Source organism: Protopterus annectens, chromosome 3.part1 (assembly GCF_019279795.1).
Source record: "Protopterus annectens isolate FY-2018-M chromosome 3.part1, PAN1.0, whole genome shotgun sequence".
In the NCBI taxonomy this organism is placed as follows: Eukaryota; Metazoa; Chordata; order Ceratodontiformes; family Protopteridae; genus Protopterus; species Protopterus annectens.
In genome coordinates, this window is record NC_056732.1 from 215,536,734 (window position 1) to 215,550,017 (window position 13,284).

Below are 13,284 nucleotides of genomic sequence, written 5' to 3' on the forward strand. Positions count from 1 at the left end.
TGATGGAGTGCACTGTAGATGCCCAAGCTTATGTGATAGCTGCTCCTTTCCTGCCTATAAGGGAGATCACTTATGTGGATGTGATGGGAGCATTAGGAGTCCCTGCTGAGATACAGCTGTGTACTCCAGCACCAGGTGGAGCAGTAGGTCTGTAACTAAAAATGTTCTGCCTTGCCAGGATGCTGGTGACAGAGCAAGCACCTCTTCCTTCCAATTGCCTGCCTAGATGACTACCCCATATACAGGTTCACACCTTAGTTAATCTGTAAGGGTAGTTCTTCTCTGTCAGGCAACAAATTGTCCCATGTGTGATTGGAGAGGTGTGATGGGCAGAAGGCACTTTGGAAAAAAAGATATAGAAAAAGAAGAAAACAATGGCTTATACTCGCTTGTTTGCTATATACCATACTAGCCATGAGCACTACAGCAATAATCCTGTATTTGAACATTTACAGTTAATGGTAAATGACATATTTGCACATCTTTAGTCCCCCACCCAGTTACAAAAAACTGCAAATAGTGACATTTCTCTTCAAAGTTCTGTTCCTACATTCAGGAATTGATGTCACTGGTACTAGATGTCTTGCGGTTATCAGTGTTTCAGAGGAGAACAGATTCTGTCTCTCTCTCTCTCCCCCCACAGCCTCTTAGTACAAGAAATTTGGACAAAGGCAAAAATAATGGGGGGGGGGGCAAAAGCCCAAAAATGACAATTTTTTAATATTGCTTTTAAAAGTTTACAAAGTTGTTAGAATAACAGATGTGTTAGTATGCATTTTCTGAAGGATATGAAGTCGAACTCAAATGTCTGTCATTTCATTTCTCAGTGGCTTGCTAGAAAACCACAAAATGTGTTGTTATCCTGTCTTGCCTTCATTCTTCCCAGGATGGGTTCGGATCTGATCCTCTGACCCTACTCGGCCTTATATGCAAGCTCGAGGTCTTCCACTAGCTCATGGCAAACTGTATCCCAGTATGCTCTAGGAAAGCTTTCCAGATCTTGTTTGCCACTAAAAAAGATCAGATGCTTTCTACTGACTTTGGCTAAGTATACTCCTTTATTGTTGTAACTACTATTGAGAATTGCTTATTTCTAATTATTCTTAATTACCTTTGCTTTACATAACTAGTTTGATGCTAGTTTGTTAATTCCGCTTTGTTTCTGCTGATATTTTCTACTGTTGGCCATTGTTTCTGTTAGGCCTTATTTTCTCTATCCCGGCTTCTATCTAACACCTTTTACTAGCCCATTTTAGGTAGAGGGCTCTTCTTACCTTTATTGTTTTCTCAAATTTGTTCAAGTTCGGTTAAATTAGAGGACCGCTTTACCCCTGGCCTGTTTAACTTAGAGGGCTGTGCCCTCCTTTTTTTCCTTTCATTTGCATTTGTAGTTGATTGTTGAATTATTGATGTTCATGTTTCACTGTTGCAGTCATTACACTTGGGTTATCCTGCTGGCAGGCGACCCATAGTCGGCCCGAGTTCCAAAGTCTTGGTCCGGCGTCGGTTGCTGTCGCCTCTTCCCTGACGTCAGTGCTCCAGGGGTATAAAAGTTGCAACAGACACCATTTTCTTCTGCCTTTCTTGCCGCGCAGTGCCCGAAGCATAAGCAGTTCGCAAGTGTCGGTCGGCCGACTCCTGAGATTTTCAAAATTGAATTTCAGAACCGAAGTCTTCAATAAAGCGAAGTACCCCGTTGGGGAAACTTTTTCTTGCTCCAGACCGATGTCAGTAAAAGTTAATAACTGTATTTCTTGTGGGAAGCAAATACCTCATAAGGACTTTCACTCTTACTGTATTCCTTGCCTAGGCCCTGACCACAACGTTACTAGTCGGTTTTGTCCTAGATTCAATAAATGCACTACAAAACGTCTGTTTGATTTTGCTTTACATTATTTTGGACGAAGATTTAATTACATAATGCCGTCAGAACAACTGACGACCGGAATGTATAAAAAACGCAAAGACAAAGAAAAAGACAGGCATCCAAGGTCCAAAACCGACGAAGCCTCTTCTAGGCCAGTTGCCGGTTCTCAGTTAGGCGCTTTCGCAGCCCCTGACACCTGCAACCGACAGCCATGTGGAGACACGAGGCCTGTGGAAACTCAAGGTATTGGGCCTACGGAAAATATACCCTCAGATGGATCCGGAGCCGCTGAGCAGGTATCGGCTTCTGAGGGTGTTTTCAGACCTTCACAGCTTACAATTAAAGCAACTACAGCAGCAAAGGCAAAGTCAAAAACACCATTAAAGACAAGGAAACAAGTACAGCATTCTCCAGAACAGTCATCCATGCCAAAGAAACAGATGCTTAAAATGGCCGAAGACCTTATTACTTTAATCAGGGGCTCCCATCCCCCTCCTCGCAAAAGGCCTAGGCAAGACACGGACTATGATTCCTCTGATCAGGTTTCCATTTCTTCTGCTTCTTCTTCTGACCAGGGCTATTCTCTCCCTCCCTATGAGGACTCTGATGCTGAAGAGTCCATTCCTTCAGCCTCACCGCCTGAGGATTACTCTTTTGGGGAAACCCTGCACACCATGAGGGAGCATTTCCATTGGGAGAGCCTGGATTACTCAGAATCCAAGAAAAGGCTCCGAGATTTCCTTCTATTGCCTCAGCACAGGCCCTTAGCTGTCCCCCCTGTGCTTGATATTGTTGATGATGTTTTTTCTGAATCCAGTCTGTCTCCAGATTCTTTACCCGCTGCATCAGTAAAGCCAGACAGGTACTACAGGGTCCCTGACTCTCATAAATTTCTTTATAAAAACCCCGCTGCAGACCCAGAAACTATTTCTCAGGGTCCAAAAGGGGTTAAAGCTTCCACTGCCAAAAATCCTGTCCCCTCAGATAGGGATTCCAGGGCTCTGGACAGATGGGGGAAAAAAAGTGTACACTTCTGCTACTTTAGCTGTAAGAGCTTTAAACTGTCAGTTTTACATGCTTAAATATCAGCAGTATCTCATGTCATTGTTAAAGCAGAAAATGGTTACAAACATAGAAGGCCCTGACAGTAAAGAAATGCAGGATTTATTGCATGCAGTTGAACAAGTGGGAAGGCATACTCTGCAATGTGGTTTTGATTCATTAGAGGCTTCTTGTAGAGCCGCAGTTACAGGCTCAGTTATTCGAAGACATGCTTGGTTGAAAGAACAAAATTTACCTGACCATGTTAAAATGAAATTATTGGATGCTCCACTACAGCATGATACTTTGTTTGGTGTTAAGGCAGAAGAGGTGTTAAAGAAAATGGAGGATAAAGCAAAGTCAATGCAAACTGTGAAAGATTTCTTACAGGTTCAGCCGCCTAGATTTAGCAGAAACTGGCCTTCAAAAAATTGGTCCTTTCCAGTGTCAGACAGGCCACAAAGAGGCAGATACAGAAGCCCAAGAGGCAGATCTCAGCCCCAAGGCTCCTACAGACCTAAACAATGGGGTGATTCAGCCCCCAAAGGAGGAGAAGACAAATCACAACCTTATAGGAAACGGTCACAATGACTTCCCTCTGCAAATGCCAAGCTCTTACCAGTTGACAGCACCCCTAGGGGGAAAGCTAGCACTTTTCTCAAAAAATTGGCACATGATCACCCAAGACCTATGGGTGTTGAATATAGTTTCTCAAGGGTACAGGTTCCACTTCCACACGCTTCCAAAACCAAAAGGTATGCCAAACCTGCCACAAAACCAATGGGCAGAGGCACAAAAACAGATTGCTGCTCTTATGGATATGGGAGCTATTCAAAAAGTTCCACAAGAACAGGGCCAAGGATTTTACTCACAACTTTTCCTAGTACCCAGAAAGGACAAAGCATGGAGACCAATACTGGACCTTTCAATCCTAAACACTTTCCTGGATGTTCCAAAATTCAAAATGTTAACACTACAACAACTCTTGCCCATGCTGGGCAAAGAGGCTTGGCTAGTTACTTTGGATCTCAAGGAGACATACCTGCATGTACCAATCAGACAATCGTGCAGAAGATGCCTCAGATTTATAGCAGGCTCAATTTATTATCATTTCTCTGCACTGCCCTTTGGCTTATTTACTGCGCCCAGGGTCTTCACAAAATGCCTGGCATCAGTAATTGCATTTTGCAGACAAAAAGGAATTCAAATATATCCCTACTTGGACGACTGCCTTATTCAAGCAGAGAGCAAGGACATTCTTCTAAAGCACATGGCGTTTGTAAAAAGATTACTAATGTGCCTAAGGTACACAGTAAATGAAAAGAAATCAAAACTAGTGCCCTCTCAAGAGATAATATTCCTGGGTGCCATCTTAAATACAACTACCCAGATGGCTTATCTCATGCCAGACAAACAAAGGCAACTGACTCATTACTTTCAAATGATGGTGACAAAGACCCAGCTCCCTCAAGAAAAATTCTGCAGGCCCTGGGTTTCATGGCATCTTGCATTGTACTAATTACATATGCCAAACTGCATATGAGGAAACTACAATGGTATCTAAACAGTGTTTGACCTCAGCATTGTCACAGCCTAGGGACATTCATAACCTTGATTCTCTGCCTACAACAGGAGTTTCAGTGGTGGTCCCAGGCCTGTCACCACAACAAGGGACAGCCTTTCCCCTTACCTACAGCCAGGCAGACATTAACAACGGATGCATCAGATTATGCCTAGGGAGCACATATGGCAGGAAAATGTATTCAGGGCACGTGGCCCAAGGAACAAATGCATCTTCACATCAATCAAAAAGAGATGCTAGCTGTACAGAATGCCCTGACAGCCTTCAAGGACCTAATACATCCAGGGCAATTATTAATAAAGATGGACAATACCACAGTTATGTGGTACATAAACAAGCAAGGAGGCACACATTCCTACTCCCTATGCAGACAAGCCATGACTTTGCGGAACACAGCACTGACCTACCAGGTACATCTTCAAGCACAATTCCTGCCAGGAACAAAAAATACACTGGCAGACGAACTAAGCAGAAATCTCATGGATCCTCACGAATGGAAGCTAAATCCATAAGTGTTCAACATGATAACAAGGGAATGGGGACGCCCAGACATAGATCTTTTTGCCTCCCCTCACAATTGCCAATTACAGAAATTTTGCACAAGGACTTATCACTCTCAAGCATGGAAAGTGGATGCTCTATCTTTCAACTGGAAAAACCTGACAGTCTATGCCTTCCCTCCGATGCCTCTTCTCACCAAGGTGTTTCTAAAAGTCAGACAGGAGAATCCAAAAATGATCCTGATTGCACCAGACTGGCCACGCCAGCACTGGTACCCAATCCTAAAGATTTTGTCCCAAGGCCCACCTTGGCCTCTACCTCAAATCCCTCATCTTCTGACACAGCAAAACAATCAGATTCTGCACAGTCAACTCAGAACCTTAAACCTGGCAGCATGGCAGATAATGTAGCCACTCAGACTGCACCTCTCTCTAAAGCTGTTATGGATGTAATTTTGGAAGCCAGGAGACCCAGCACTAGGAAATCTTGTGCGGAAAAATGGAAGAGATTCTGTGCTTGGAACCAGGCACAAGGGCTCAACCCACTGGTCCGTAATATGCCTCAGATTTTACAATACCTGACTGAGATGTTGGACAAAGGCCTATTTTTTTTCTTCTATTAAAATCCATGCCTCTGCCATTTCGGCTCATTATAATATGGATCCTCCTATTTTTTCACATCCTCTAGTACGACAGTACCTCAGAGGGGCAAAGAATATAAGACCCCCTAGGAGAGCACCAGTACCAACTTAGGACCTCAATTTTGGTTTAGAAAAACTAACACTGCCTCCATTTGAACCAGCCAGCACAGCTGATCTAAAATTCTTGTCATGGAAAACTGCTCTGCTCCTAGCAATAACTTCAGCAAGAAGAGTTTCAGAGTTACAGGCATTGATGGCTGTGGAACCTTTCCTCATTTTTCACCAGGGCAGGGTTTCTCCAAGGACGAACCCAACATTCATGCCAAAAGTGATCTCCAATGTGGCCTTAAACCAAACTATTCATTTGCCTACTTTCTACCCAAATGGCCAGAATAAAGGGGAAAGACTTCTGCACTCTTTGGATATACACAGGCAGCTACGATTTTACTTGGACAAAACAAAAGCTTCCAGAAAAACTGAGCAACTATTTGTAGTATATGCTGCAGGATCAGACAATCTTGAAATAGATAGGACACTGCATCCGCTTCTGTTATACACAACATGGCAAATCTGAGCCTAAGGGCATTAGGCCTCATTCTACCAGAGCAGCAGCCACTTCAGCAGCTTCCCTCAGAGGGTACCAACCAAAGACATATTAGAAACTGCAACCTGGAGCTCAGTGCACACTTTTACCAAGCACTACCACCTACCTCTCTACTCCAAATCCAGAGCAGGCTTTGCCACTGCAGTTCTGCAGGGCTTATTAGCCTCGCCAAATCCAATCTAGACCCAGCCACCCTACCTCAGCTTTGGGATTCTACCCAAGTGTAATGACGGCAACAGTGAAACACGATGAACATAGTACAGTTGTGTACCTACCATAAGTGTAGATGTTCGAGTGTATTCACTGTTGCAGTCCTGGTTACCCACCCACCATCCCCCTCTTTGCTGGAATTATTCTGTACTTCTCAACCTATGTGGTGTATTTGCTTTTAGAAGAAGGAAATGTTTTTAGTAATATATGCATGATTGTTTGGCATATTTTTATCTTTACAGCCTCCATATAGGGGGGCACCTGACATCTGGAGCAAGAAAAGCTGAAGAAAATGGCGTTGGTTGCAACTTTTATACCCCTGGCGCACTGACCTCAGGGAAGAGGTGACAGCAACCGACGCCGGACCAAGACTTTGGAACTCGGGCCGACTACGGGTCGCCTGCCAGCAGGGTAACCCAAGTGTAATGACTGCAACAGTGAATACACTCGAACATCTACATTTATGGTATGTACTCAACTGTACTTTGTTGTTACTGTTGTTGCTGTTGCAAAAAAAAAAAAAAAACTGTTCTAGCCTTTTTGCTTTGTGTTCAAAATGTCCTCTAATAATTTGAAACCTTCTCGTTTTAAAAAAATGTGGGAAATGTGGACAGAAAATGTCCCTTACTGATAGACGCAGTATTTGTGTGTACTACTTAGGAGCTGTCCATCTCCAAGATTCTTGTTCAGTTTGTCATTCCTTCAATCACAAGGCAAATGAATCCTTAGAGATCTTTTAAAAAAAAAATCCTTCTCGGAAGCAATACAAGAATGTCCAGTTTCATAAAAATCTGATAGTCTCCTTTCTCTAGATCTGACAAATCTGGGAAGAGATCTTCCTCTTCCAGTGATCCATCTCTGCCTTCCAAAAAAATTACAAAAATTTCCTCACCGGATCCAAAGACGGTCAGATCAGAGAAACCTAGTGCACCGACGCCATCAGTCTTGGTGCCGGTGGAGTTTAAGTTGCGCAGCCGGTCCCCTATATTGGAGCCGTTCTCCCCTACTCTTAGATTTCCTATACTCCAGCCTTCCAAGTCTCCAGCCCCCTCCACTCAGTCTTCCAGGAGTCTATCTGATGACGATGTGGATCGAGTGGTACAGAGGCTATTAATGACACTGGCCAAGCTGTTATTAGATCCAACCCAGAGGGCTTTGGATCAGACCACATCCTCCCCTTCTACTTCGATTAGTCTTCCAATCTGACCTTGGACCTCTGAGCTGGAATGTCCAGTGCTGATATTGGTGGGACCCTCTGAACAGAGACCTATTACGGGATCTTCGGATCTGATCATTGCTCTGATGTCCTCTGCTCCATCGGAGCTTGAAGATTCTAGGAGCCAACACTTTCTGGTTGGGTCTGGGGAGGCAAGTCATATCATACGGTTGTCTGATCCGAACTTGTCTCTTGAGGCATTGGCTCGGGTGAGCTCGGCTCCTACCTAAGCTTCGGAGCCATCATCCTTGATTCCAGGGATTCCCTCGGTTTCTTCTGATCCAGGGATTTCCTCGGATCAAGGGTGGAGGACTTTTGAAGTGATGAGGAGAGTATTGTTTCCACAGGCAGTTCTGCGCTAATCTCTAAATGTTCTTCCCCCAAAGGCTCCAGTGTTTGCTTCTATACCCTTCTTCTATACCCTTGCATCCACAGGGAAGCGGAGATCCTAGCCTCAGGATGCTCTACAGGGTGCCCCCCACTCTTCTGAAACCTCTCCAGAGTACCCCTCTGAAGAAGTTCCTTGGAAGAGGCAATCTAAGAGAAAGCATTTAGACTCCCCAGAGGAGTCTGTCACTTCGGATATGGACCTCGATGAAGCCAAACAATCCCTACATTCGCCTCCTGATGAGGACTCCTTTGGAGACATCTTAGAAATACTTAAACAGAGAGGCGACCGGAAGTCCATCAACCCTTCAGCAGAGGAGTCCGTGTACCTGAAGGCTCTTGGATCTCATCCTTCCGCCACTTGGGTGTCTCTGCCTTTTGACGAACTAATGGATTTAGTTTCTTGAAAGGCGTAGGAGTCTCCAGATTCAATGGAACCTGTTCCTTGGAGGCCAGATAAGTTCATCGCCTCCCCCTCAGACAAAAACTTCTTAACTGAGGTAGTCCCAGTAGATGCTATGGGGTGGCAGCCACCAAGAAGAAACTTTCAGAAACAACATCTTCTGTTCCAGCCATTGAACAAGGAGTCTCGCACAATGGGCAGATATGGAAAGCACATTTTTTCTTCAGCGATTTTTGCTCTTGGATCGCTGAATTATCTGACCCACTTTACGAGATCACAGAGAGACCTCCTGCTCTAAGGTTCAGCAGCTGAAGGGCTGTCGGAGAAAGTTTCCTCTCAGATCTCTACCTTAAATTCAGTGGTCAACTCCTCCATGAGACTGATCTTTTATGCAGCCGATGGAGCGACTAGAGCAGCAAGTTCAGGAATTTCCCTAAGGAGACATTCTTGGATGCGCTTCTGTGACTTCACGGAACCCTTTAAATCTTCTTTTGTGAATGCACCGTTTGATGGCGCGTCTCTGTTCGGGCCCAAAGTCAAGGACACACTAACCAGGTATGAACAAGAAGGAAAGACTCTCTCTGCCGTAGTAGTCCGTTTTTCCCTACCTACTAGACCATATCCCAAATGTCAGAAAGGAAGTGGAAAAAGGTGGTTTCGAAAAATCCCAGAGCGCTTTCCAGGGCACACATGGTGAATCTTTCCCCAGGGGCAGAAGGGGGTAAGTAATAATGGAAAACTACCATGTGGCAGAGGGGGTCCGCAGAATCAGGACGACAGAGAATCTTTCTTTGGTAAGCCCTTTCAGCACTCCTGAGTGGAGGCCCACCTGTCCATCTCTGTAGGTAGTTGGGGGTCGCTTATCTTAGCATTCAGAAGCCTGGCTACAAATAACAAAAAACAACTGGGTACAAAGCATCATATCCAGAGGTTACTCCATACCCTTTTCCTTCCCTGTCTCAAACATAAAAAAACATCCCAGACGTTCCACCCAGTCAAAGGGATCAGGCAACATTAGAAATTCAAAAATTGCTAGACAAGAGAGTCATCCAAACAGTCCCCGCAGACCAAATAGAATCCGGAAGTTACTCAAGATTCTTTAGTTCCAAAGAAAATGGGGGACTGGAGACCAATTGTGGATCTCCGCAACCTAAACAAATCTGCAAGAAATTCCAAGTTCTGGATGGTAACACTGCAGTCAGCACTCCCTTTTTTGGGACAAGACAATTGGATGTGCTCGATAGACCTCCAAGATGTGTACCACCACATAAGAATGGACAGACGATCCCGGAGATACCTGTGCTTTCCGCTGGGAGTCGGTCACTACCAATTTTAAGCTCTGCCCTTTGGCCTCACAACAACCCCCAAAGTGTTCACCAAATGCAGGGCAGCAGTCGTGGTTCTCTTGAGACTCCCAACATTCCAGGTGTTTCCATATTTACATGACTGGCTCCTAATCGCCACCACTGAGCATCTACTCATAAAAGTGAGAAGCCACCTTGCAGCTCTGCTGTCACTTAGGAATTACAATAAATTATGAGAAATCTGCCTTGCTACCTTCAGTGTGTAATTTTTATAGGAACAGAATTGGACACAACAATAATGACCAGACTTCCTCTAGAAAGAGTACAAGTTCTATGAAGTCAGGTGTTCTTACAAAGGAAAAAGCACAAGCAAGGACAGTCCTAAAAGTGTTTGGGACCTTGGCAGCAGCAATAACTTTGATCCCATTAGCACACGTGCACATGAGGATTCTCCAGTGGCTACTATCCACTCAGTGGTCGATGCAGGAACTGCCTGTGTCCCACAAAATATTGATAATGGAATCGTGCAAAAAAGGCCCTCATTGGTGGGTTTACTCCACTCATGTGACGTTAGGCTGACCATTTGTACTTCCCCAACTATTCGCCACAGTGACCACAGACGCCTATCAGATGGGAGGGGGGGAGCATTATCTGGGCTAGACAGTCCAAGGCACTTGGCAGGATCATGAGGCCCCTTAGTACATCGGTGTCCTAGAGATGAGAGCAATGCTACTGGCATTGCAAGCATTACAGACAGACCAACTTGTCAGTTGTATGGTATATAAACAAACACGGAGGAACCAAATCTTACTCCCTTTGTCGAGAGGCCCTAAGTGCATGGGAGTTGGTGACGACCTCCCAATGCTTTCTGATAGCAGTGCATATCCCAGGGAAATCCAGTGCGATAGCGGACAGAATCATCAGAGCAATTCTGATGCCTCATAAGTGGTCCCTAAAGCAAGAAGTAGTGGAAAAGATTTTCCACAAGTGGGGCCAGCTTTGTTGTGACCTTTCTGCGACATCCATGAATGCCAAATGCAGCAACTATTTTGCTCTTATCCCCCCGTCAGGGGGAATCACCAAAGGATGTACTTGTTCACGATTGGCTCTTGGGTCTCCTTTACACCTTCCCTTTAAAACCCAAGCCTCTGCAGAAAGCCAGTTGCTTGGGAAAGGACTTGATATTCATCGCCCTATATTGGTCCGTAAAATCTGGTTTCTTTTCCTGACCCCTCATCTTCAGGAGGAGCCTTGGATTCTGTACCCAGTTCCAGGCCTTCTGACTCGTGCATCAGGAATGCTCCATTCTTCCCTTCAGACAGCTTGGCTGCTCCGATTCCAACCATAGCTAGGTTTCCTGACCTCTCCATTAGTTAAACACATTCTAATATCTTCTCATAAGGCTTCAATGAGAAAAATGTATAGAAGCAAATGGAAAAGATTCTCATTATAGGCTTATCATAATCATATTGATACGTTTTCTTCCTCAGTCAATTCCATACTGTAATTCTTGGCAAACTCTTCAATGAAGGTGCACCCGCAGCTACCATTAGAGTTCAGCTATCAGTGATATCTAGTTTCCATTTAGGTGAATCAGGACTCAATATTATGTCTCACAGACTATGCAAAGCCTTTCTTACAGGTACCTTATTATTAGGACCACCTATCAAGGATGCTCCAGCACCATGGGATTTAAATTTTGTCTTAATCTCATTTAATTTTTTCCCCTGTTCGAACCAGCATCTTCTTGTGAACTCAAATTCTTGCATGGAAAGCTGTTCTCTTGATAGCAATTGCTTCTGCTAGACGATGTTAGAGCTGCAAACCTCGTCAATAAAGCCCCCCTACTTGCTGTTCCATAGAGACAGGGTCGCCTTACAAACAAATCCGTCCTTTTTGCCAAAAGTATGTTCAGAATCAAATTTGAACCCAATCCGTAGAACTACCAGGCTTTTATCCAAATTACAAGAATAAAGCAGAATACATGTTACACCAACTGGATGTACATAGACAATTGCATTTATACTTGCACAGGACTAAGGACTTCAGAAAATCTGATCAACTATTTGTATATTATTCAGATTCAAAGAAAGATTCTCCAGTCTCCAAAGTGACACTTTCAAAATGGCTTTCAGATGGCATAATTTTCATTTATAAATCTCAAAACAGAGATCATCCCCATAGAGGTAAAGCTCATTCTGCTAGAGCCATTGCAACCTCTTCAGCCTTTATGGCTAGACTTCCAATTGATACCATTTGTGCTGTGGCAACGTGGGCAAGACCTCATACCTTTATCACTCATTACAAAGTCGATTTGGCCTCCAGGAACAGGGCCTCCTTTGGTTCCATCATTCTGAAGAATATTCTCCTTTGAGCCACCTAAGAAAGATGGTGCTAGGGACGCTGTCCCATCCTGATAAGAATGAAGGCGAGAAAGGACAACAACACACAAAGAAGTTATGTACTCACCATAACGTTCCATGTGTGTTGTCCATCTTCACCTTCATTCTTACATCCCACCTTCCTTCCCCCAGCCTTTTTACTCCTGGGAGACTGAATTAGTGCAAATGGATATCATTAATCTCTGACCTTCTTTATTGCTCTCCAAGGTATTAAACTGCCTTTATTTTCTATTTTTTTATTATAACTGCAAACAAGATCTGGGGAGCTTTCCTAGTGCATGCTGAGATAGTTTAGCCACTAGCTAGTGGAAGACCTCGAGCTTGTATGTAAGACAGAGTCATATCTGAGGATCGGATCTGAACTCATTATGGTAAGAATGAAGGCAAAGATGGACAGCACTTATGGAAAGTTATGGTGAGTACATAACTTTTTATTATGAGGGATAGAACAAATATGAATCATAAGTCTGGACATTCTGCGAAAATCTGGAGGGGTGAGAGGTATGAGAATGCTGAGAGTTTCACTTTCTCCTTTCTAGGTGATTTCTAGGTTGTTTAGTGCGTGGACAGACAGTATCTGCCATAAGAGAACTCATCCCAGCAGTGATGCACAACTGAAAGAAAAGTAGGCAGTCTGCCTGACTTATCCTCTGGCTTGATCATTAGTTGTTTTGATAAGCTGGTTACTGTGCAGTAAAATGAATGGCTGGCTGTGGTAGAAGTACATTTACATTGTTTGGGCTTGAAATGATTAATATGTATTAAATATACAGTTTATGCCGCAGTGGTACGGCAGTAGTGTTGTTACCTCACAGCAAGAGGTTCTCCCGTTTGATTCTCTGCGTGGCTTGGGAGTGCCTTCTGTGTCTGCATGTCCTCCACGTGGCTGGGTAGCGTTCGAAAGACATGCATGCATAAATGGGCGTACCTTCTTTGAAGGTTGGGGATCGAGCTGGCACCTCGGCGTTTTGTAAAAATCTACTGCCAATCATTAGTGGACCGGAGTTCCGCTGTGGTGACCCCTTACGGGAAAAAGCCGAAAGACAAACAACAACAACATTAAATATACAGTTTATGTGAGAGTACAGTTACATTAGTTAAACAACGGATGTTTCAAATAATCATTT

At 44.1% G+C, this 13,284-nt stretch overlaps 1 protein-coding gene across 1 annotated transcript in view; it reads left to right on the forward strand.

The window, feature by feature from the left end:
• The window catches only part of LOC122797651 (sorting nexin-13-like), a 426,576-nt gene that overhangs the window by 253,854 nt on the left and 159,438 nt on the right, over window positions 1-13,284 (forward strand). The gene's annotated exons all lie outside the window — the stretch shown is intronic.